At 42.3% G+C, this 24,394-nt stretch overlaps 1 protein-coding gene across 1 annotated transcript in view; it reads left to right on the plus strand.

Moving 5' to 3' along the window:
- Nucleotides 1-24,394, plus strand: part of PIGK (phosphatidylinositol glycan anchor biosynthesis class K) — a 66,221-nt gene that overhangs the window by 19,414 nt on the left and 22,413 nt on the right. The gene's annotated exons all lie outside the window — the stretch shown is intronic.

Below are 24,394 nucleotides of genomic sequence, written 5' to 3' on the forward strand. Positions count from 1 at the left end.
AGCACAGCCTGGTCTATTCCTTTTGGTATCGTTGGGAGAGATCTGAAGCAAGCTTATTAAAAAGGAATAATCTCTCCAAATTAGTCATGTATAATCTTCTTCATGCCTAATGTTGTTTTAGAAGCCTTTGTGAAGAGGAAGAGTCATGGAGAATTGAACTTATGCCCTGTAAGGGCTTGCAAGAAGTATTTACCAGGAAGTTATCTGATAGATCACAGATATATACCGCTAATACAGATTTTGATGTGGTACGTTGGTTACTGAGTGTGCAGGTCTTTTTTTATTCTGACAAAATCTATGCAGAATCTTAAGTCTCTTCCTTTTTTCTGTATTGGATTCCAGTTACCTTTTTTTCCCCTGAAAGATAATTTGCGGAGGTTTTATTGGTTTAATATTTGATAACAGTCTCTTGGCTTCTTTCCTTTATGAATCATTTCCTCTTTGTTTTATTCTTCCCTCAGTGTCAGCTTGCTGCCTTTTTCCTTTTCCCTTCACACACTGGTGGCAGTAGAATGCCACAGAACGTTGGTGTTACGGAGCATAACCAGAAAGGGAAGCAGACCTCAACTCTGATGCAGTCTTGGGCAGTCTGGGTTAGATCTGATGGGTCTGTTGCAAAGTTGCAAGTGTCATCTGTGCAGATAAGGGCACTAAAACCCAAATGAACAAGAGAGACAAACTGCTGACTACACAGCTGGGGGGTACGGAAGATGCCTTCACGTGAGGCATGAGCACGTGTTGGGGTCGTCCTGCTTGCTGGCAGGCTGCTCGAGTTTGGGACTGACCCGCCGCTGGGACTTGGCCAAATCTTTTCGCAAGAAGTTTGCTCTTCTGTGACACGATTGCTTAGCAATTACTTCGTAATACAGATCCACTCCCAAGCTCAGCGTGAGCTATAGCTGTGCAACCATCAGCGCTGGCAGTTTCACATTGAGCACAAGCTGTGGCATTTGATGAGTGAGGCCTTTAAAGTTTCCTTTGTCTTTGGCTGAGGCTCGTACAAAGAACAACTGCTAATTAACCAAAAGAAGTGGCTTGCTTTCTATCCACATAGTAGTAGGTGAATATTTGTGAGTAAAAGCTTTAAAAAATAGAAAGAACCACCCTGTGCTGTTTCCTTTCTTTGCAGCAGTTTCAGTGGAAGCTCTGTTCACTTCAAAGGGCTCGTCGCAGCTGCCGCGGTCCTGGCTGCCTCTGTAGCTGCCAGTTTCAGCAGCAGAACTGACAGTCTGGGAGTTCTGGGGTTTCAGCTGATTACATTTTGTCTAAATCCCTGTGAAAGAGCAAAAAGTAAGCATTAAGGAGTAGAAGAAATCCTGCATCTTTGGAGAAAGAGCCTTGCAGAGGTTAGTACATCTAATAAGAGGAGTGTGTCTCTCAAACTTGGCTTGTGCCTCTGCAGCCAGTTGGAACGCTTTCTGCTTTTCAGCTCCCACCATGAGGAAAAGACATGTATCAGCGGAAAGCGTTGGTGAAAATTGGGATGGATATTTCTCTTGAGGGTAGTAAGAAGTGAATTAAAGAGTATGTCACATAAAACTGTCCTAGTTTCATTGCTTTTGAGAATAAGGCTTCCTATTTAATACTTTGGTTAGAAGAATTGTGGTACTGCTGGCAGCATCTGTATTCCTGGAAGGGAATAAATGGGCCGCCTGTGTTGGGAAGGATGCTGGTGTGGCAGAGGGCAGCTGTCAGCGGCCCGTCTGCGGTACACGGACGGCTGGTGTTCTCGGGCTCTTCTCGTGGCCCTGCCCTGGTCCTGTCAGTCTGACCTGCGGGACCAGTACAGCCACTGCTGTGCTGTCCTGGGGACCCAGTCTGTGAACCAAGAGGTGATTTTTGTGGCCAGTAGATGCTGTTCAGCTCAGGGGGCCCTTCTTCAAATAGGAGAGGTTTGTCCCGAGGTTGCCATTTGCTTTTCACCTCAGACTTGCCTTTCTTTTCAGTTTCATAACTCCTTTTTGGGACTAATCCCGAAAGCTGTCAATCTCCGCGACATTCCCGGCTCTCATTTCCATCCCGGCTCGCGGTCCCGTCCGCGATGGGTTCGCACCGGCCTTTTTGTTCCCTCTTCGCGTCTCCCACCTACGCTCCGTGCGGAGGCTCCGCCGGGGCGGCGGGACCGGCAGGGGGCAGCCTCGGAGCGGCCGGGGCCCGTGGGGAGGGGGCTTGGCTGGGGGGGGGGGGCTGATGTTGCTATTAGACATTATTGCTGTCTTTCTTGGAGTATTTCGTAAATCTGTTTGGTTTTTCTCTGCCTGCCTGAGGACAGGTCGGTGTGCACGTACGCACATGGACATCCGCTCCTGGGCCTGTAGTGTAAAAGAACACCGGGGATCGTGTAAAGAACATTAGTTGGAGGTAGCGCAACTAAAATTAGTACGAAGGCTATAGTAGGAAAAATTGCATAGGAGGATGCGATTTCACTAGGATCACATCAGTATAAAAGAAATACGTCTGACTGACAATGCCAAGAGGGACTGCAGGTAGGAATGTTGGGAAGGCTTTAAATACACCGCAGTGCTATGCTTGGTAATTATAGTTCCTATTTAGCAAGATTCTTTTAAAAGCAGCTTTGAACAGTATGTTATTTGTTCATTTGAAAGGATTTTTTTGACCATGCTCTTTGCCAGATTTGTTGGGTTTGGGGTTTTTTTGTTAAAAAATATGCTCTTGAGTCTGGTTTTCTTTGTTCTTGGACAACTTCTTCCCTCTTCCTTCAACTTTTAGTGGGATTTTGTGTGGCATCCTGCATTTCTTGTATGAGAAACCTTCAACTATTAGAACCATGTTGTGCTTCTATTGTGTCATGTTTTCAGTAGAACGCTACTTTGCTGAACCTCCATGTAGTTATTCCTACATGTAATTTTAGTAGGCATTGACATCAAAACAGACTGCTTGGTCTGTAGAGGTGCTGTGAAGCACGTGCAAGTCAGTGGCAATATTTTTATTAACTTCGGCTTTTGAATCAAGCCCAGAAGCTGCCTGTTCTTAAGTGACTCGCATATGCCAGTTGGCTTGTGTGTGTCGTAGTGCTGGGTAATGGACAGGTGATGTCTAAAAGTGTGGTATGGCAGATTTAGAGGGAGATCTTAAGCAAATCTAGTAGATTTTAACATCATCTAGGTAGCTGAGAATATCCAGAAATCATAGAACGTTCAGTCTAGGTTTTTTTATTCAGTTTTCCTTTACCCACTCCTTTTTACACCTTTCCTATGTAGCATTCTTACTTTGTCTTGTTACTTCTTCTTCACCTCTTCTGCCTTGGATGATCTTTACCTGCTGTTATTGTTGCAGTTGAGTGGCTGCTGTATAATTCTGCTCTCCTGAAGTGCTCGTTAGTCTTTCTAGTGCTCTTTAGACAGAGGTCCTGGTTTGATCTTACAGCTTTGCTGTCCAGGTGCTAAATATAAAGTGGTATCTGTTCTTAGAGGTGTTCTTGTAGTCGTGTACTGTGTGCTGCTGCTCAAAAGACCATGCAAACAGCTATAGTTTGGCGTAAGTCTCACCAGGATATATTTTCATGTAATTCTGGCGTGTTTTCAGCACTTTGAGATAGCATAATAATGTCAATGAAATCCTGTGTACTATTGTTTACTTCCTCTCAAAAGTACCAGAGCTGCTGTTGACATTTGTTAGCATACACTTTTTATGTGGTTAAGAAAAAGATTTCTAGGAGGTAGAAAAGCTGGGAGCAAAGAGCAAACGGGCAGCTTGAAGCAGTGATTATGGGACTGCTAGGTCTTTGGAATTTCATGGCCGAGCACGTGTTAGCATCCCTTATGCCCCAGAAATGAATCTGGGCATGTAACTGTTAAGTCTCTAGGGTTCAAGAAACATTACTGGCTTTTTTTGGTACGATATTAAGGCATATGCAAATGCTTTTAGTCTTTCCCTGTTTGGATATTGTGAAAAAGCTTACTCTTGTGTTTTGAGTGCCTGAGGGATTACCTTCCAGATGGTCAGAGGTTTCTGCCACTGAAAATTCGTGTCTTCTCCAAAGCTGTGGGGGAGAAAGAGGCAGTCTGCCTTCGCAACACGCTTAGATAACTGATGGCTAAAGGGCCATAAAACGATCTCTATCTGCATCTCCCAGCCCTCCTGATAGGGGAGACTTTTCTCAAGCCAGGTGGACCAAAGCTCTTGTCACAGAGCTATTAAATATAGTACTTAAAGACAAGTCCTTGAAGCCCTGTTGTTCAGTTTGGTAAGCTGCATGATGCTCTGGAAGGTAGTAAGATGTTTCCCTGCACTGCTTATTTCTGAAGGCCTGGCTACACTCAGAGAAGTGACACTTCATAGTGAGCATACTGAGGGCCCTAGTTCTTTAGCAAAAAAGTGAAATGTGAGTTGTGAGAGGAAAAGAGCTGATCTCTGAAAAAAGCATTGCGTTCCTGCTAGGCATCTCTTTTCTATCCAGTTAGCTGTGTGAACAGACTAGTGTGAATTTCTGGCAGGGGGAGAGCAAGGAAGCCACAATTGCATCAAAGGATGGAAAGAAAACTAGAGGTGATTACAAAAGGCGATTCTGATCACATAAAGAGGTGGATTTACAGATGGCTTGCTGAACACTGTTTAATACTACTTTACAAAATGAGATTGTTTTATGTGCTTGGTCAAGGGTATCAGAAATGTGCAGAAACTGTGGGAGGGGAAATAACAGATGCTGAATACATCTACCAAAGTGCCCAAGCTGCTGCTAAGATTATTGTATGAAATTTGTAGGACAGCAGAATATTATCTATGTGGTAAGATTGATCTTTCAGGGAAAGAAAGTAATTCTGTAGACAAAGAACTTGCTGCAAAATGGGATTTATTCAGCATTTTTGCAGGCAGAAGACCATGATTACTGGAAGGTTGGTGTTGGTAAATACCAGGAGAAACAAACAAAAAGTAATGAAACACACCAGTGTTTTACATCCCCACAGGCGGAAAAAGAAAAAAAAAAGAGGGAAGTGGGATACAAAGGGACCTGGAAGAATAGCTATTCAGGGCTAGATATGTTGTAGTGTCTTTTGAGTCCTAGAAAACTTAATTTAGTTGGTTCCAGTTACTGTGTAGAGGTTCCTGGGGCTGCAGGGGAATACAGTGGCAACTGTGGATGTTCAGCTTTCACAGAATGGTGACAGCCCATCTCCGTTGTGCCAGTTACTGTTAAAAACGCAAGGCGAAATTGGCCACAACTTTACATAATATTGAAAAAGAACTGAAAAGCATGAAAACCCTTTAGTCATCTGCCTAGAGGTCAGATCTAACTTGGAATATAGAACCTGGCAGGGTTTCTCTTTCATAAAGTGAACTGCAAGTTCCTGTTATGTGTATATGTGTAGATTTGTGTTCATATTTTGTAACATGGCACCAGAATTTATTACCACTGAAAGCAGTTTATTCTCATATCATAAATGGAACAAATACATTTTTGTTGCAAACTGAAATGAATAGGTTTTTATATAACCAAACTATATTTACGTTTCTTATGGATGCGAGAATGGTTTAAATCATTGACTTCCAAAAAATAGAAATTGAAACCATCAGTATTGTTGAGGGAGTTCCCCTCTCACTTCGTGTGCACCGTACGAACTAGTGAGAGCACAGAACTGGCTGAACGGCGTCCTGGGGCCTGGCAGGAATGAGAATTCAGAAGCGAATTTGGAGAGGGAGAGTGTGTCTTCCTCCCACCCGTGCCTGGTGTTCAGGCATGACAGTCTGGTGGTTCCCCAGAGAGCACAAGACCACCATGGGGGCGAGGATTTCCTTTCCTACAGGCAAGGGAAGAATAAATGTTGAGTATTGGTATTCACAGTTACTTTAGCATAAGTTCCTTGAATTATATGGTAGCTATTTTAAGTTTCTGTTCCTACTGGTTAAAAAAAATCATTGCTGAAGCCTCGCTGGCGTAGAAATTTGTTCCAATGCTAAGGGAATGGTTGGTCAGAAGCTGAAACAATTAACAATGTTGCACGTTCCTCCTGTTGCTGGATTTTTAATTTTACAGTGGTATTTTCTGTGTAATTCTCTATGTGATTCCTATGTAAAAAATACCAAGAAATCAGTTCTGCAGCAACCAGATGCAGAGGAAAAGACTAAATAATACTGGCCATGGATTGGTACGTTTTTGAGACACTGTGACTGAAGGATAAGGAAAAAAGTCTGCTAATCTTTCATAATAATCTTCTGTAGATCATAATCTTGAAACTGATGGTGTGTTTTTGCTCTTGTTATGTTTCTTATCTCAGTATTCAAAAAAACATTTGTTAGATTATTGGTTTTCCGGTGATGAATGGTAAGTGACAGACATTTGGGTTCATGCAGGTTCAGAAGGTGTGTGAAAGTGGGCTACTTCTTGTGCTTACTCGGAAAAAAAGCTTGAATCCACATGTAACATTAGGAATCCGAGTACCCCCATCAAGTGAACCGTCACTGAGAGAGGTTTTGTGGGCCCGGGACGTTGCACGTTCCTAAGCCAAAATCATTCATTCCTGGGCTCAGAAGAGCCCAGCTGGCGGAGTGGGCCACGGGAGTGCACCTCCCACGTTAGGGGTCCGCGCCGCAGCTGGTCCCAGGCAGGCTGTCACCTGTCGGGCCTGCGCTGGCGCAGCAGAGCCCGGGCCTGGCTGGGCAGGGTGGGCTCGTGGCGAGCGGACGGGCCATCGCTGTGCAGAGGGCCCTGCAGGGGCAGGCCGTGGGGGCAGGCCGTGGGGGCAGGCCGTGGGGGCAGGCCGTGCTCACCAGCGTGACGTGGGCATCCGGCTGGGCGCACGATTGCACTCCAGTGCGCACAGACCCCAGGTGGGCTCGGGGGAGCCGAGGAGGGCCGGGCTGCTTGGTGCCAGGGCGTTTTCCCCATGGCTGCCTTCCTGGGGTGGCAGCGCAGGGCCACGGTTCTGCTGGCAGAAGCTTTCCCCGGCTAGGGGCAAAGCTGGCGTGCAGGTTGTTCTTCTGAGTTTCCTCCTGAGCGGCACGGCTCTGAAGGGTAGGAATGGTTAGGTTTTCGATGCAGTTGGAAAGATTACTTTGGTGTAAACTACATGAAGGGAGCAGGTAAGAGTATGTTTTTCCTGTAGTTCCACAGTAGCTGTTTAAATTTGATGGGTGCAGTAGTGCATATGATATTATAATTGTGTTAAATAATTTGAATGAGATAAAAATCAGAAAGGATTACTTGTATTCCTGGATGATTTCTGGTCCTGCCTTACCTGCAAGTGAGACATGTTGCTGTAGGCGTGTTTCAGCTGCTCTAAAATTTCAGTAATATTTTTCTGTTTGAAACAGTAACACAAAAGTTACATCTCTACATATTTAGCGATTTATGACTCATTTTAGTTTGTGAGAATATAATGAACCCTGTAGTTACAGTAAGGTTTATCTCAATTTAACTGTAACATAATATTTAAGCTTCATGGTTCCCCACTGAGTAGTTTTTTTTTTTCTATTGGTTACTTAAGAGTCTGAACCATGACTTCCCACTAGAATAAAATAGGAATGAAGACTTCTTGCTGTAGGTCTAAATTTTATCTGGGGAATTGGAGCAGAACAGCCACTAAGTGAAACTGCGCTAAATCTTAGCCATAGAAGACGTAACCTCAGTTTCTTCCTTAGCTGTCAAATGGAGTGCCCTAGTTCCTTTTTCTTTTGTGTGTGGTTTCCCTCTGATAGAGTGTTTAGTAATAGGTACTTTATTACCAAATATTCTGAGCTTACTTCTATCTTATTAGATGCTTAGGAGCTTTTACAAATGTCTCCATAAAAATATATGGTGTGTCTGTAAAATGGATAAATCTGTACTCTGCTGTAAGGTTTTAAAACTGGAAACTCTGTATGTGCACAAAAAACGTGGTTAGATAGGAAATTGTCCTTAAAACACAGTATTTCTACGTGGTTTGCGAATATAATGGCACTATTGAAAAATGTTAGACTGCATATTAGTCTGTGGGTTTATAAAGTCATTCGGGAAGGACAAGAGAGAGTATTACGCTAGCTGTGGCAGGAAGACTTTTCATGCCATAGATTCAAAGGGGGTTTACGTCAGTGGACGCTCCACATACTTTCCAGTAATAGTTGTATTTTAAGTGATGTGTGTTTGTCTGTCCAGTAACCAATGAACAAACATCTAAGTACCACCATGAAAACAGCTTCCCCATTTGCCGTTCTTGGGGATGCTTCAGCAGCACTGGTGGCTGTTGAAAGAGCATGGAGAAGGACATGCTTCCAGTTTGGTGATGGAGTGTGGAAAAACAACGTACTGGCGGTGGAAACATTCTGCAACCAGAGGCCTTGCATTACTGGTCACAGAATTCTTATTATATCTCACTATCAGGGTTTTATGCAAACTTAATTATTTCTTTTAACACTACGAGAGAGTATACGTGAGTCATTTGGTAATTATGTGCCAAATCATGACTGTTCTTAAATTCAGCTAATACTAAGTATAAAGCATTTAAAATTACGGTGCAGTTCTTTAAAAGATTATTGTTATCACTGTATTGAATTTTGTGTACACATATGTGAGTGTTACGGCTCGTAAGAATAGGTGCAGGAGATGCCTTAGAAGGTGATCAGTAGTGGGACATGGAATTTATTTATGGTAGTACATCACCCAAGAGGCTCTTAGTTGAGTTTCTAGAGATCCTAGATAATTGTTTCTTACTGGCTTCTCACTGTTTCTTTCCACTTTCTGTGGATGTAAAATGAAGGCCTTTACAAAACACATTGAGGCTGGAAAAAAATAAAGGGGGGGAGGGGAAAGCTCATTTTACATGTCAGTGATTATATCTTAAAGTGCAGCTATGGAACAGACCTAATCACTGTGCCACTGTTGCCTCTGTCTGGCTGTGAGCATAAGAGAAAGCTGTAGAAGCTGGCTGATATAGATACCATTACAAAGGAAATCCCACCTACTGAGGGTATCCCGCCATCGTTTCGTGTGCCAAAGGAATATGCAACCTGCACGTGGTAACAAGCTGAAGTCTCGGTAAAGCTACTGTAATTTAAATTAAAACAGGGAATAATTAATGTGTTAATGCATTTTGTGCCTACTGTGCTCATCTAGTAATCAGATTATTTTGCTAAATGTAATCAGAATTGTACAAAAGAATAATTATATAATAAAGCTAACTTCACCAGAAATTTGAAAAGAAACGAAATGGCTGAAATGAAGTGAAGCAAATTGTATTTATTCTCACTGCTAATTGTCCTTGTAAAATAAAAGAGTAATTTTTAGGTATGCTTCCTTTCAAACTGAATTGAAAAAAAAAGTTCATAGGAGAAGGAATCAGGAAACCAATATAATGAGAAATAACAGTAATATAGATGTTAGTCGCCTACCCAAGTCAAAAAACATAATGTGTTTCTGGTTATAAAACCTGAAGTCAGGGAAAATGTCTGTACCCATCGTATATGACAAAAAGGTGAATTGTTGTTGTGGAGGCAAACAGATATTGAAAGCAACCCATCCCCAAACAGACTGTTGCAAAATCATTCTCAGGGTTGAATTCTATGAAATGGCAATTTTCTTAGTTTGTAAAGCCTGTCTCGTTTTTGCTCATGTTACTGCTATTGCTTGGGAGGATGACGGCATTAAAGGAGAGTTGATTTTACCAGAGGCTGTTTCAATGGCCTGCTCTGCTGAAGCAGACCAGGCTCTCTCCAGCGCGGCCTGTTACAGGGTAAAGTTGGGGTCAGATTCAGGTGACCATGTTCGAGTAAAACTTGGTCCGGGAGTGCTGCTTTTAGACCTTGTTTAGCAAGTGGGGCAGTTATTCTGTTTGTTCTAATAGCTTGGTGTGGATTCGTCTTTGTAATGTTCCATCCTGCACATTGGGTGAATTTTGCATAATTGTTTAATCAGCTCGGTCCGACAGAGTCCGTCTGAGTTACTTTGTGTGGGTGAGGTGGTGAGTACTCCCGAGAGGTGCTTCCTAGCTGGAGCAGAAAAAGATGACATTGTCCTGTAGAAAGTACCAAGAGAGCATCTCCTTTGCAATAGTTCAAGGAAAAGCAAACCTTCAAGAACAAATCTGCATTGAAGAATATAGTCCTAAACTTAAATATCCTTGGAAAATTACATTTAAAATGCAGTCTTAGTGAAGAGTGTTTGGAAATGTCTCAAGCCCTTGCACATACTTCATCTGTTTGTTGGCATATGCAGTTTGTTTCCTGTAGGTTATAGACCAACTTGGTAACAGACTATGTGCTAATCTTAAGAAATATTCTGTTAAAGTGATCAGAAGGATTTTTTCCTGTGACAGGGAGATTTGAACTGATGTTAATCTGCAGTGGTAGTGCAGAAAATAACTCAGCTCTCATTTTGTTTAGCTGTGTCCTGCTTAGTCTACATGAAACAAGAGTGATTAAATTTTCTTTCAAAGTTACCGCACGAGGGTCTTTTGTTCCTTAAGTGTTACTGTTTTTAAAAATTGTATTTACTGGTGTGTTAATTATTATATTTTACGTGAATAATATTCAGATTAAAGGAAAGAAATGCACTCAGACATTCAAAGAGCAAACAAAACCCCTAAAAAAACCCACTGCAATTGCTAGTTTTCGGAATTTAGCAAAACTTGTCATTTTTCCAGTTACTACTGTGAAATACCAGGATTCTCATCTTGTACAATATACAGCACCTTAGTCAAGGAACTATTGTTATAGAGCAGATAAGATTAAAAAAAGCCATTGGGTTTGATGAAATCCTGCATGAACAGTGGGGAAAAAAGCCAAAGTTGCCATAGCAACCACCAGTGCTTTAGACAGAAGCTGAGTAAAAAGAGGAGAAACGTAACAGAAAATATGAGGGCCATTTCATAAAGCATTAAAAAAATAAAAAAGGAATTTTAAGGCAAATATGATTAAAACTCAGCTTTTATCACTTAGAAATCCCTGATAAGGAGCAGATGGTCTTTAAAATGAAAATATGAGGATCACTACTAATAAAGGAGTTTTAGTGTTGGAGTTCGTTAGACCCTATTATGGAGATACTTCTGTGAATTTGGTGAAAAATGGGTGAAATTTTGAATGGGGTTGTTCCCCCTGTGCTTTCTTTTTTTCTTCTGTGCAGATGGTTTTCTGAGTAACTGCAGTCCTAAACCCGCGTGGTAGAATGGGCTCTGAAAGAGCCTTTCACGGTACCACCGTGACCGAGACCCTTCCCAGTGAAGGTGTGCCCGCAGTGGGAATCTCCACAGGACGGTGTGCTGGGTCAACGACCGCGTGGCACTCCCTTCAGTGCAGGAGTAGCAAAGGCGGCTTTAAAATTCTTGGACATCAGCGCTTCGAGAAAGAGCCGTTCAGGGGCGTGAGTTGCCCCTACGTAACAGGTTTCCGTAAAATAACGTGCAGTCAGGTGCCTGTGCCTTTGTGTCTGAACCTGTGTTCTGATACCAGTGATTCAGTTCAAGGCTGAGCTTGGTTTTTCAGTCATTTTTTGTCTGTTTGAATGGAGTCAGCATTCTGCAGGGATTTGGTATTGGGTGTGAAGTCTAGTGTTTTGCCTCTATATTGCTTCGCAGTTGTGCAGAATTAGATTTTCTGTGTCTGAACATCAAACGTACATGGGATAAAATTGCAAGTATTGTTTCTTTCCTACTTCCCATGCAGCTGTTATGTCTTAAATTTGATCTTAGTCCTCATAGAGCAAAATGCCCCATGTTGGAACCTTAAGCACATAAGAAAACTACGAAAAATGCACTTTAACGTTCTATCCTGAGAGCGAGTATTGAAACAACTGAAAAGCTTCAGTGCAAAAAGGGAAACAAAACCCACTTTATCCTTTCTTTAAAATACAGTCTGTCTCGCTTCTTGCCTTCTCTTCAAAGGACTGTGTCGGTGTCTGCTTTCGGTGGTGGCACAGCTATCTTCTGATACTGTTAAATGCGATTCTGCAGCAGGAGATGGCACTTGCCTGTCCTGGACAGCACTATCGCCTGGTGTCGGTGCAGTTGTTACCAGTGCCTGCTGCTTCTGGAAAAAAAAGGCATTGTTTCTGAGTAAACAGATGTTGGCTATTTTATAAACCGCTGTGAAATGAAAATGTTTTCCTCTCCTCTTCTCTTGTACAGAAGTTTATAGAAGGGTAAAAAGTTTGGCGTATTTCCCCCAAGTCTTCCAGTGAATTCAGATGAAACGTTTGTGATGAGTTCCTTATTATAGAGTGTGCATGGTGGTTTTCCTCTTCTGATATTGTATGAGTTACAAATATGTGTCTATACTGAAGTGAGAACTGAAACTGATGAAGCTGAAACCGTGAAATAACGAATGTTGTAAAAAAGAGGTGGTGTGAATTTCTGTAAATGCCTAAGGTCCCTACTCTGGAAACTTCAGGTGGGAGATCTAGAAGCACTTTGGCACTGATCTCTTGTTTATTTAATTGCCCCATCTGAAAAACATTCTGTAGCGCCTATATAGCATGATTTCTGCTCATGATTAAATGCAGCAGACTTCTTACTATGGTATGGGAGTTTTTCCTTAGGAATAACTATGAAAAAAATGTATTTTGGATCAGTTCGGTGTTTAAGGACGAGTCTTAAATGGCATATGTAATAAATTCATGTCTGTTACCAGGTTGGGGTTTGACCTGAGAAAAGAACTTGTCCAGCATGGCTGGACTCCACGTGGTGAGGTCTGGTGCGGGGGCAGCACGTGGCAAAGCAGCCTGTCGGCTTGCGGGCGCCGCTGGCGCGGGGCAGCGGGAGCCGTCACGGCGGAGGCTGCGGGGGGCTCGTTCTGGCCGCTGCAGGGCTTCGCCGCAGGCGGTTGCTGCTCCCGGGCGAGGCAGAGCCCGTCGCGCCGCCTGCCTGCCTCTGCCGGAGGCTGGATCCGAAGCCTGGGTGAAACCTTCCGGATCTCGGTGTGCAGCCTTGCAGCGTGGCGCGGCCTGTGGAGACGCCTGCGGTGGCGTGTGGTGCGCTCTGGGGGGGTGCTGAGGACGCGCACTTCACGCCCCTCCACGGGGCGTTGTGAAGCAGTTTCCCACGACATCTCTGTTAAGTTTGGGGCCTGTGAGACAGGTGGGGGCAATCTTTTTAGCGGGGCCTGCTGCGATAGGACAAAGAGCAATGGTTTTAAACTAAAAGAGGACAGATTTAGACTAGATGTAAGGAAGAAATTTTTTACAATGAGGGAAACATTCAAGGTCAGGTTGGACGGGGCTCTGAACAACCTCATCCAGCTAAAGATGTCCCTGCTCCCTGCAGGGGGTCGGACCAGATGGTCTTTAAAGGTCCCTTCCAGCCCAAACTGTTCTACGATTCCTGCAGAACAAAACACAAGCAAAATAGGTATTGTCTTCTAGCAATTTTTTTGTGCTATGTTTTTATACCTGTGTGCAAACTGACAAGTGTAGTGCTGTTAGTGGGTCATTCAGGCTTGCAATACTGAGCATGTTGTGAGAAGATGCGGTCCGTCACTGATGTCGGGAGGTAGGAACACGACTGAACTCTTGACTATCCTGGTAGATTAAACCAAACCCCACTAGGTGGTGCAAGCAAATAAATCACCTTGCAAAATGCTTCTCTCCAGACGAATAAATTTGGGGAAAGGGTGTCTTTCACGAGATTCAAATATAGTCTTTTTTCATGTGTGATTATGTACAATAGTTATTAAAATAGTAACATTTAACTGGCTTAGACAGTTCCTCACACATGAGAAAAAAAAGCATTGTGGTTTTGGCTCAGACTTGCCTATCTGCCTTTCTCGCAGCATAGGCTGGTGTCACGGTGCCATATTCATGGCTGGGATGGTGGCTCACAGAGGAAGTAGCAGAGGACTTCCACTGTGTTTAGCTGTGCTAGCAGAGGTGGCTGCTGTGAAATAATATCCATCCTAGGGGCTTACTGAGGCGTTTCCAGATCTGTCATCTGCTTGGAGAATTCCCTCTCAGGATCTCTCTTGTTGCGGTTTATCCTCTGCCAGTTTCACTTCAGTTACTTTTACAGCAGTATTGCATACATCTAATTAAAACTTTGTTTATGAGAAAAACAAACAGTAAGTTACAGTGGTATATTGTCAGTTTACTGTCCTGATAGAAGCAGAGTGAATAAGGTTCCAGTAGAAAATAATTTTTGAAATATAATGTATGCAGTTGTTCTGTGAGGGTTGATGTAGTATGTCTGATAGATCGATTGTTCTATTATGTTTTGTTAAAAAAAAGAAGAAACACAAACCCTCAGAAAACCACAAAACAAAACCCCCAACCTAAAAACACTCTTTCATTGTACTCCTGGAGGTGATTATAAAATACCATTATCAGTTTGTGTTGCAGTGGCTATACCATTCATTGACTTGAATTCAGACTATATAATCTCTCAATAGCTCATTTTTTAATTGTTTTTTCTTTTCCTCCTCCTCCCTGTTGAAAAGACCTCTTGCGTCATGGTGGCTTTACTAAGATGCACTGGCCAATAGTTGGTCAGCTTCTTGTTACAGCCATAAGATCAGTAGCAAAAGTGTTTGAATAACAAAAAAACTTGAGACAAGTAGAAATTCCTGTGGTCTTCCACTTACGAAGAGCCATCAGCACTGTTGTTTTCTTGTCATAAATCATATTTTACCAGTGTTTGTGTGGCTTCCCAGCGGACCCCAGGCTGCCAACTCTTTGGAGGCAGTGATGGCGCCATCCTTCTGCCCTGATAGTGCGGAAACCCCTGCCCATGCTGGAGGGCGAGCGCTGCAGCGAAAACGCCGTCGGCTGCTTAGCAGTGGGGTTGAGCGAGCAGGGGGTGTTCTGACTGCTGTTCCCCCTCTGCAGCTCTCGTCCAGGCCTTTCTCAATGAATATAGTGCATCTATAAATACTGGATGACCACGTTTCGGTCCAGGGCTCGGTCATAAGACATTAACTGCAGGCACTAAGCAGCTCTAGTGAAAGTTCAGCACTTTACAGTGCAGTATATTTACCGAAATGGAAATGTTTCATTTCTAAGTGACTTACATCTTCATTGGTGGGGATGGGTGTGTTTGCCGCATTCATCCCAGTCTTGATAAATGGAGCAGAAGCAGGTTTTTGGTTTGGGGTTGTTTTGTTTTGGTGGGGGTTTTTAGCAAGTAAGGCAGGGAATCATTAAAGTACAAAAAGCCTGTGCCCATGAAATCTCAATTTACCAACAGCCATAAAGAATAGATAACACTAGCCACAAATAGTCAACACGTACTCTGAGTTTTACAATAAGATTTTTTTGTTAGAATGTATAGCCTCTATAGGGTAGACATAGAGAAATTGCCGCAGAGGTATTAGACTTAAAATGCAGAAGGAAAATTTTTTTTTTTTCTCAGTTTCCTTGGATAGAGGACCAGCGTACTTGATTACCATCATACGCTTTTGGTTATCAGTAACTCCAAAACCAAGGTAGAATTATATCAAGAAGGGCTTCATAGTAAGTGTATTAAAATACTTTGATATTCCTGCCGAAACAAATCGGTGCCTTTTGTTTTGGTCACTTATATTGCGATAGTGTGTGGGAGCCCCACTCATGAATGAGGATCCACTGTAGCTGAGCAAGGAGCTTATGCAAGACAGAGACAGACCTGCCACCATGGTGCTTACATTCAAAGTACTCTAACAGTTTTGGTGACAGATATGTTGAATGTTCATGAGAACATGAGAGAAATTGGATGACTTAGAAATCAAGTTTGATTTCCACAAACGTGTAAAATACAAAGTTAAAAGGAGCAGGACTGGATGTAAACTCATTACTAGACTTCATATATTTCATAGTATATAGCATGCAAAATTTTGTAGAAAGAAATCTTCTTTTGGCTATGGCATGTCTTTGTACTTCCCTCACTTTGCGTTATTTCTTGAGCATCTTACTGTGCAATTGGAGTTGTTCCATTGGTTCTGTAACTGTTAGATATTCTGTATGCAGGTGGTGCAAGAGAAATCTGGCCTCGTTATCTGTACTAAATGAACCAAGAAACTTCTAATTCTTGCCTTAGTTGTCTGTGTGTATGCACACACGGAGACACATACATGTATTTGTATATAGGATTGTGAAGGACATCAGCAGCATTGGAGAATTTGTTCTCTCATGTAGGGTGTATTGAGAGCCTGAAGTTCTAAAAGCTGAGTGACAGATTTGCATTGCGATGATTTCTGCTTTACGCAGTCTGTTGCTGGTAGTATCGACTGATAATGTATGCTTAATGTTCAGAGCTACTGATACAGAGTTCTGCAGATTGCACACAGTTGCAGGAAATGACTTTTAAATAATGGAAGAACCTACCACTGCGTGAGATAAAGACCAAGAGTAGGTTAATAGTACTAGGGCTTCAATCTTTGTTAAAATCGCAAATCATTTTTATGTAAACCCTTACATTTGTTTAAAAAATTAATAACACGAACAATGCTCTGATAAGAGTGAAGTGGATATTTTTTTTTTTCTGTGTTTTGTTGTAGTTTTGGAAAGTAAAACCTGATCAACCCATTTAATATATGTACTCTACTGCCATAAGGCAGTCTTAGAAGGTCATGGTCAGCTTAAGTGTGGGCATGTTCTGACTGAATACTGAAGGTTTAGTAAAGTCCCATTTTCCAAAATAACTATTTAATGTTCATCTTTGTTAGACATTTTTGTTAGCATAGTAATTCTGTTAGCTCATATACTTTTACTGTGGGCAAGGTCCAACCCCTATAGGTGTTCTTGAGAAATGTACCACTTAGTTTTTTAGAAACTCAACATTTCATAGAAGTAGCTTTTGCTTTATTACATTATAATGAAGGTCCGCATAAAGCCCCGAGTTTGGGAAATTTGGAGACACTTATTCTCTATTTTTTTTCCCCCCAAAACCCTGCCTGCTTTGAGAATGAATTAACATTAAGTAATGGGTACCTACTTTTATTTGTGGACTCAAATGGTGATTTTCAGTGATAGAGGAGAGACTTAGCTGGTCGTTTTATCTCCAATTTTTGATTAGCATTTTGTGCTTCAGCAGCATCATCATGTTGAAGTTTAAATTAATGCACAAGAGAGTTTCTAATTTACCTAAAATGTGGAGTATTTGAGATAACAAAATGAAGCCCTACAGGTCATGTGTTTTCCAGTAGCAGCAAAGTCAGTTCTGCTTACTTAAGCTAATATTCTTTTTAATTCCTTTCCTGTGCCTTGCATAAGTATAAAATAGGAGCAGGAAGAACAGAGAGCCCCTTCAGCTACTAAACATGTTTTGACAAAAGTCATTGGCTAGAAAAGAGCAGAGAGACAATATTGGTCAACTTATGTAAAAACACGCTCTTTTTAGGACCTTGGGACGGTTAAGAACATGTGGCTTGACAAAGGTTAATCACTGAAATTCTTTAGATAAGAAATTACGTGTGGATCACAGAAAGGCAGAGGAGACATTTGTTACCGTCTAGTTTTATCCAGCTTATGAAGCAACAAATTGTAACTCGATGTGTCCGGCAGATGCTGGGAGCACCAGCAGACCTGTTTACAATCAGATCCAACAGAAATCAGTGGGTGTTCAGAGACTTAAGGTATTTTTTGAACTCCAGAAATAAGTCTGTACGACTAGTTTGGGTCAAAATCTTTCACATTTATTTGAAGAGAAATGAACAGATTACAGAAAGCATTTTGCATTTCTAAACTGTAAGATGCATTGCTGCTTTATTCTACAGGACTATCTCTCTGTAAAGGCCGGCACACTGAAGTAAAACATTTTTCTTTGCAATGCAAGTCAGTAGCTTCCTTCTTCACATAATTATAAATCTGATTGTGTCTAACATGATTTAGTTTTTCATCGCATCAAAGATCATTTTTGCCTTCAGTTTTATTTTTTTCCTCCATCTCCATCTCATATTGTTCATTTTTGTGCAATCTTCTTTTTAAGCTGTCTTCGATGGTGTGCCACCTGCTGCGTTAGGTTCCGCAAGCATCGCGAAGTGAAGGTCACAGCATTTGTGGACCAAAACCTTGGTGTGCTTGGCTGTGCTTGTGAAACGCCTGCATATATCCACTGTAGGCATGGCTCCCTCCTCTCCTCATCTTTGAATATGCATGAGTCGTTCACCCGCTCACAGACATGACTTTGAGACTTCACAGCAATGAACTGCAAAGGAGGCACATTAGCATTCTGCTAGGCAGTCTTGCAAGGTCTCCCAAGGTAAGCTGCCAGCTGTCCGGCTTACCAAAGCTCAGTGCTGTGGTGGTGAATGAAGTTGTTTGCACTGTGAGGTATGTCAGGTTTTTAGAGGGGGACATCCACGTTCACCTGAGCAAAGGTTGTGGCAACAAAGCGTACCCTGAATGTTTTCTGAAGTAGCCGAAAGACTTGTTTTGACCCATTAACTGGAGAAACTGGTGCCATGAAGGAGACATGAGGAGGTTCCTGGAATGATTGTCTTGAGTGTTTGCTTCTCTTGTGACTATCCATGTGGTAAACGTGCTTATAGGCAAATCTTGCATTCCTTTAGAAAGAAAAGGGTCGGTTAGCACACCTTTTGGGGAAGAGCAGAGTTAACCATGATCTCATCTCTTCAAGCACTGGCACTTGCCATGTACATTAGTGCTTCTGTTGTTTAAACATACCCTATTCTTAAATATGTGTGAAGTCAGGATTTAGCAGATAGACCAAGTGCCTGGCGTTAATCCAAGGCCTAATTCTTAATCTTCTGTAGTATGGGCATGGTAGATAAATTTCTCAATGGCCTGTTTTAAAAACTACTCACTCAAACCCGACATAGCCCATTTCAGCCTCTCTTTAATAGGAAACCTAATAACTTTTTCTGATGTGGTGCATAAAGCTCTGGTATTTTGTTTTGGTTTTATTGCCGGATGCAAGCGTGTTCATGTATTTACAGTCAATAAAGCTATCGGTGCTATACACAGGTTTAGATTAATAATTTCAGCCTTTCAGTCTGGGGTGTCTGATTCAGGCCACTGCTGTGTTATTTGCACCCTTTGGTCACACACCGACTGTCTGATCGGGTGCAGTGTGCTGCTTTCGAGCTGCCTCTAGCAGTGGGGCAGTCTGTTGCAGTATTTCCATGCACGCTGCTCAGGAGTTGCCTGTCAAACAAAGCAGGCTGCACTTGGGGAGCAGGGCGAGTCGCGTACGCCCGCAGCCAGTAAAGAAGGTAATCCCCAGCCGCTTTCTCCATAACGCGTTCTTGTCTCGGGTGTCCTCCTCTTTACCCTCTTCACACGCTGACCTGGACTTTGTGTGGTTTCCAAGAGGGGTGGTTGTGTGTTAGGGCTTGCCATCGAGGAACAGTAGTTTCAAAGAGGTGCGATATTGCCTATATATCATGGGTCATACGCATGAAAGAATGTGAGCTGTCCAAAGTGTCCAACCCAGAGACTGTATAGGAAGGAAAGCAGGATGGCCTTCGTCCCGTTGCCTCCTATGGTTAGCGAATGTTTGTGTTTGCCCGGAGAGCCAGGTTTTATGCCTTGTCCTGTTATCTAGACTTTTCTCTCTCTCCAAGTGTCTCAATGTTCCATTTCTGCCATGAGCAAACCAGTTAGTGATCAGATGTTGCTCTTTTTTTTCCTGTATTTCTGTAATACTTGCATGGGATATATTTTATCTCTGCCCTAAAGGCACTGCAGCTATTCTGTGTAGCAGACCGTAGGCTGGATTAGCACTTGTGCAAAATGTGCCGCCTCTTGATGCTGGGGATTTATTTTTCGTCAGCACACGTTGACTCTCTCGGGATTCTTCCCGTAAGAGCAAGCATGCAAATATAAATAACAAATAAGATTTTTTCACTAAATATCTTGACACATTTTACTGGATTTAGATTCCCTTTCCACAGTTTCTGTTTCATGCTTACTTTCCTTCATCTGAGAGCAGTCACAGTGGCAGTATAAAAATAACTTTTAAATTGAATTTTTTGAGATCCTCCTCTTCTGCTATCTCTTACTGCTTCCCACTTCTCTTCTGATTTAATGTTTCTTTCTAGTCTTCTCCCTGAAAATCAAGATCTCCTTATGCTTTGCATTACCAGCTGTCAGGTGTGATGCTGATATGCCACTGTGTTAGCTTGCTTTGGCACTGTTGGCAGCACTCTGCTGTCATGCTCAATTGAGACAGAAAGGACCATTTCTTACTGGAAAACTAATTCATGAAAAAAGACTTTTGTTTTTGTAATAGAATTGTTTTGAAAGAAATTGAGCAAAGAAATACAAAGAAGTCTGTATTACAGCAAATTAGCCCTTAATTTTACAAAAGTTTGAGTGTCAAATATAAATGAACTAAACAGTGAGGTCAGCTGATTTTGTGGAATTACAGTCTCAAATTGTCACACATGATTTGAGCACAATTTCCATCAACAGAGATTTTTGTTTGGTTTGGTTTTGCTTTGTTTTTTCCCTGCCATAGCTGGCTTTGAACAAAAGTGAATGCCACCCCTGGCATCTGGCAGTTATTTCTGGAAGGCAAGTGGTAACCGGTTCACTTGTATCCCTCTGTGAAAGGGAGAGGCAGGTCAGGATGATTGTAATGGAGATGATCTTTCTCCTGACCTGGTCTTTTCCTCCACCCTGCAAAAGAGGAGGAAGTAGAACATCCTCTTCTGTGCTGACCTTTTTCTCCTCTCTAGTCATGGCCTTCCTATATCCCTTATGCTTTTTAGAAGAGAATTGCCTTTTACAGGTAATTCTGCTAGTCTAGGAGGCCCAGCATTGGTGGGCTGCTAATCTTAGGGCTGCTGTAAAATGCAGTAGCAGTTTAGCAGCAAGTTTCTTTCTCCTTGGTGCTGGCTGCCCTGCTTGTGGCTTTGCTTGGACTGCTGATCCGCTTGCAAAACCGACCAAGCTAGCCAACGTGATTTTCTTAACGGCAGAATAAGCAGCTGCTGCTGTGCCTGTAGCTTAGACAGACCGATGTACAGCCTCAGCTGTGCACACGGTCCCTGATGCTGTGCAGGCTCAGGCCAGCTAGCGCTCTCCTGGGCAGCGTGTGCTTGTGGTTCGGGGCAAACGTGCCGAAAGTAGCCAGTTCTGGATGCCGCCCCGCTTTGGGGAGAGAATTCAGCCGTGTAGCAGTGAGCTGTGAGCCCAGTCTTACTGGCAGTGAGCTGCCTCTGTTCTTATTTAAAAGACTATTTAACATATAGCCTCTGTGCCCACTTGCAGGGGATTTTAGGCTCCAGTGGCCGTTTCTAGCCTTTTCTCGGGACAGACAAATCTTGACTTTACTCCCGTTCTTGGAGCTTTCAGGATGGATGCTGTTTCATGGAAGCCTTTTGTATGCCGTGTTTCATCCTCTGTGCTGCTATAGGGCAGCAATTTCTTGTTGCATCATCCAGCCTTTGATGGAAGGAATGACTGCACAACAGGTTTTGTTGGTAAGATAAGAGAAGCAAAACCAAATTTCGAGGAAGTTGCCTTATACGTGTAAAGTAAACTGGTGCTTGCTCTGAAAACTGAAAATGAGATCTATGGAGCCTTCATAGTCATGCGATTCTCTTCAAAGGAGTTTGTGTTGCTGATCCCTGTTAAAATGAGTACTGAAGGTGGTGTGGCTAACTGACATAGTTACACTGGTAGAACTTAGCGTGCTGGGCGTTTTGAAGCACTTTGAACCGTTTTCCAAACTGACTGTATGTAAGTAAGTACTTGAAATCTGAGGTCTGGAAGGGGCCTTTGTCATAAAGTTCCGTTTCTGTCACAGGTATCATCACACTTTCCTAATTGATAGGAAAATTAGAAAGATAAATCAGCAAAAAAAGTGGTTTCCTTACAAAATTTTAACTTTTATTTGTTTTAAAAAACCCCACAACTTCTAGGGTAATTCCCTTTTTTAGCTAAAAAGAATGTCACTAGTATTAGGTGCTTCTAATGTTCCAATGTGTCAATAGCTATGAACCGTGAATATAACAACAGTTCAGATCTGACTCTTGGTCAGAACCACAAGTAAAAGCGTATGAGAATAACCCTAGAAAAATATGCTGAAATATTCTGATGGTTGATTAAAGAAAAGAGCTGGGAACAAAGCATTCAGGAAAACCTTTGTGAAGCTGTATGTATGCTTATGAATTTAGGCAAAAAAAAAAAAAAAATCAGTAAGAGCTTGTTGATATTTTAGGTTGGCTCAATCATCTGCATATCGTTCTCACAGAATTTTTGTTGCACGGATCTGAGCGTGTGGTACTGGGAGGAGGTGGTACGAACTCTCACTTGGCAACGCGCCGTGCAGCGGCTTTAGGTGAGAGCACTGCAGTATCGTAATAATGAAGACTACGCTGTTACTGTGAAATTTGGAAAGATCATTTGCTGGGAGTTATTTTTGCACTTCATTTAGTAACCTCAAGTGCCCAAAGCTTATTGATGCACTGCTTTATAATACCGACTGGCTCAAGTTAATGACTTGCTCCGGGTAGAGGATGTAGTTGGGCAGTGTTTCACACAGCTGTTTTGTCAAGAGTGTTGAGCTTCCATGCTTTTAATTTATGCAGTTTCATATAAAAGATCTGGATGCGTGCTCATCTAGTTGAGGAGGCTTATCTGCAGGAGAGAAGAATTCAAAACTTGACAGCTAGTACATCAGTTGAGTACATATACAAGAAGTTCGTGGCATCTAGGCAGAAATTTTGAGAGAAAAGTTCTGACTTTTCTTCCAAAATACCTCTGTGTGTGCGCGTGTATACATAATTGTAGTGTGGGTATATATATGTAGACATGTGTATGCGTATGTATTATAATATCCACCTCTCTGTATTTTATAATTTCTGTATCTGTATAAAACATAGTGTAGTTCAATTGACTTTATTTTTTTTTCAGGACATAAATTAGAAGAAAAACCCTTGTCTTTCTTGATGCTGAAAGGCTCCTGTCAGCCTAATTTCAATTTAAATGTAATTACTTTAAAACACATGTTTCTACTGTTCTCCCCTCTCTGTTTTTTTAGTAAAGCTTCCTAAGGCTCAAAATTATCTTGATAATTTTCGTCTATATTTTTTAAACCTTTGACATTTGAAGAAAGCTCTTTTTTTCTGCAGTTGGCAAGAAGGGTGTTTGACTATGCAAGGGAATGCTGACTCTGTCTAGACAGAAAACACTGTGAAGCGCACAAAGTCCTTGATAGAACAGACAAGCCTTTTCTTTTTTTTTTACCCCTGCTAACATTCAATGTGTACTCATCTTAGCTATTCCTTGCAACTTCAAGTATTTAATTTTAGGATTTGAGATACTGGGGCGCTGTTTCCAGATTTGCAGTGTCCCTGTAAAGACTGTAGAGATAAGTGTTCAAGACATTGATGAATATTTTGTTCTGTGTACAGTGGTTTCATATCTAGAACTATGACCAAGAAAGGGGTTGATGTAGCTGGTACCCATAAATCACGGTGCCGTGTCAGCTGCCAGGCTCCCAGTAGAGCGGGAGCCCTGTCACATTCCCACTGCCTGCGGGTACGTAAGCAGTGGGGTGTTGGCCAGCCAGGACTCTGCAAACGGTAGAAAGGAAAGGAGCGGACAGGTTCCTTCTGCAGCTGCAGCGGGGCTGCTGAGCCCAGCTGAGCTCTGGTGGTTGTGTTGGGCTCTAACAGCAGCATATGTCAGGTTGCGAGTGCAAATTCATCGTTGCCGTAATAGTCCAAAACCTCTCAAACCCATAAGTAAAGGAGCTCTTTCAGTAGACCCGCTGCTCTGGGTCAGAGCTCGCTTACTTTTTCTTGAGCACGCAAAATGGTTCTAGACGGGCTGTCACTATGATCTTTGAAATACTGCCATGTTTCTTCCATTCTCTGCTCTTAAATGTCTTGCACAGGAAGGCTTTCATACTTCCTTGTGCTCTGTTAATTACAAATTTCTGGGTATTCAGGCTCTCATTTGGTGCTTAAAAGCATTTCAGACCGCAAAAGCAATTCAGAAATGGAAAAGGGAAGAGATGTGCACTTACTGTCCTCTCTCACCACAGCCGGTTGGCTCCCAGTGCAGAGGCTAAGCCTGTAGTTTCTGGCTCTTACCTGGCAGCTGGTCTGCAGGTGAATTAACCCAGCAAGCGTGTATAATTTTTGCCTGGAATGGGTATAAGGTAGTAATTTGAACCTGGAAAACGTCTTGGTTACAGTTTTTGTTCGAAAGTAATTCTGCTTGAACTTTAGAGAAAGGCCTTGGTTTTGTAGGGATCTTCTCCCTGCCCCCGCCCCCCCCTTAATTTCTTGTCCTATTACTCAAATTCCTGTATGCAGAACTCTTCAGAAAGATTAAGGAATGGCTGATGAAAACCTTGAATGCTGCTTTGAAAATGTAGCACATGCTGTGCAGTTCCAGTAGATGAAAGCAGTATGGTTGAAGGGTTTAAAACTTACTTTCATATTAATTTACTATCATTTAAATATTCTTTTAAGAGACTGCTTATGGATTCTGAATTTTCAGTTGTAACTACAGTTTATTCAAAGTTTAAAGAAATGTGATGCATTTTTCTTTGTGAACTATTCTGCTCTCTGTTCACACTAGTTCTTT

This window comes from Leptosomus discolor, chromosome 3, assembly GCF_034619465.1.
Source record: "Leptosomus discolor isolate bLepDis1 chromosome 3, bLepDis1.hap2, whole genome shotgun sequence".
Lineage (NCBI taxonomy): Eukaryota > Metazoa > Chordata > Aves > Leptosomiformes > Leptosomidae > Leptosomus > Leptosomus discolor.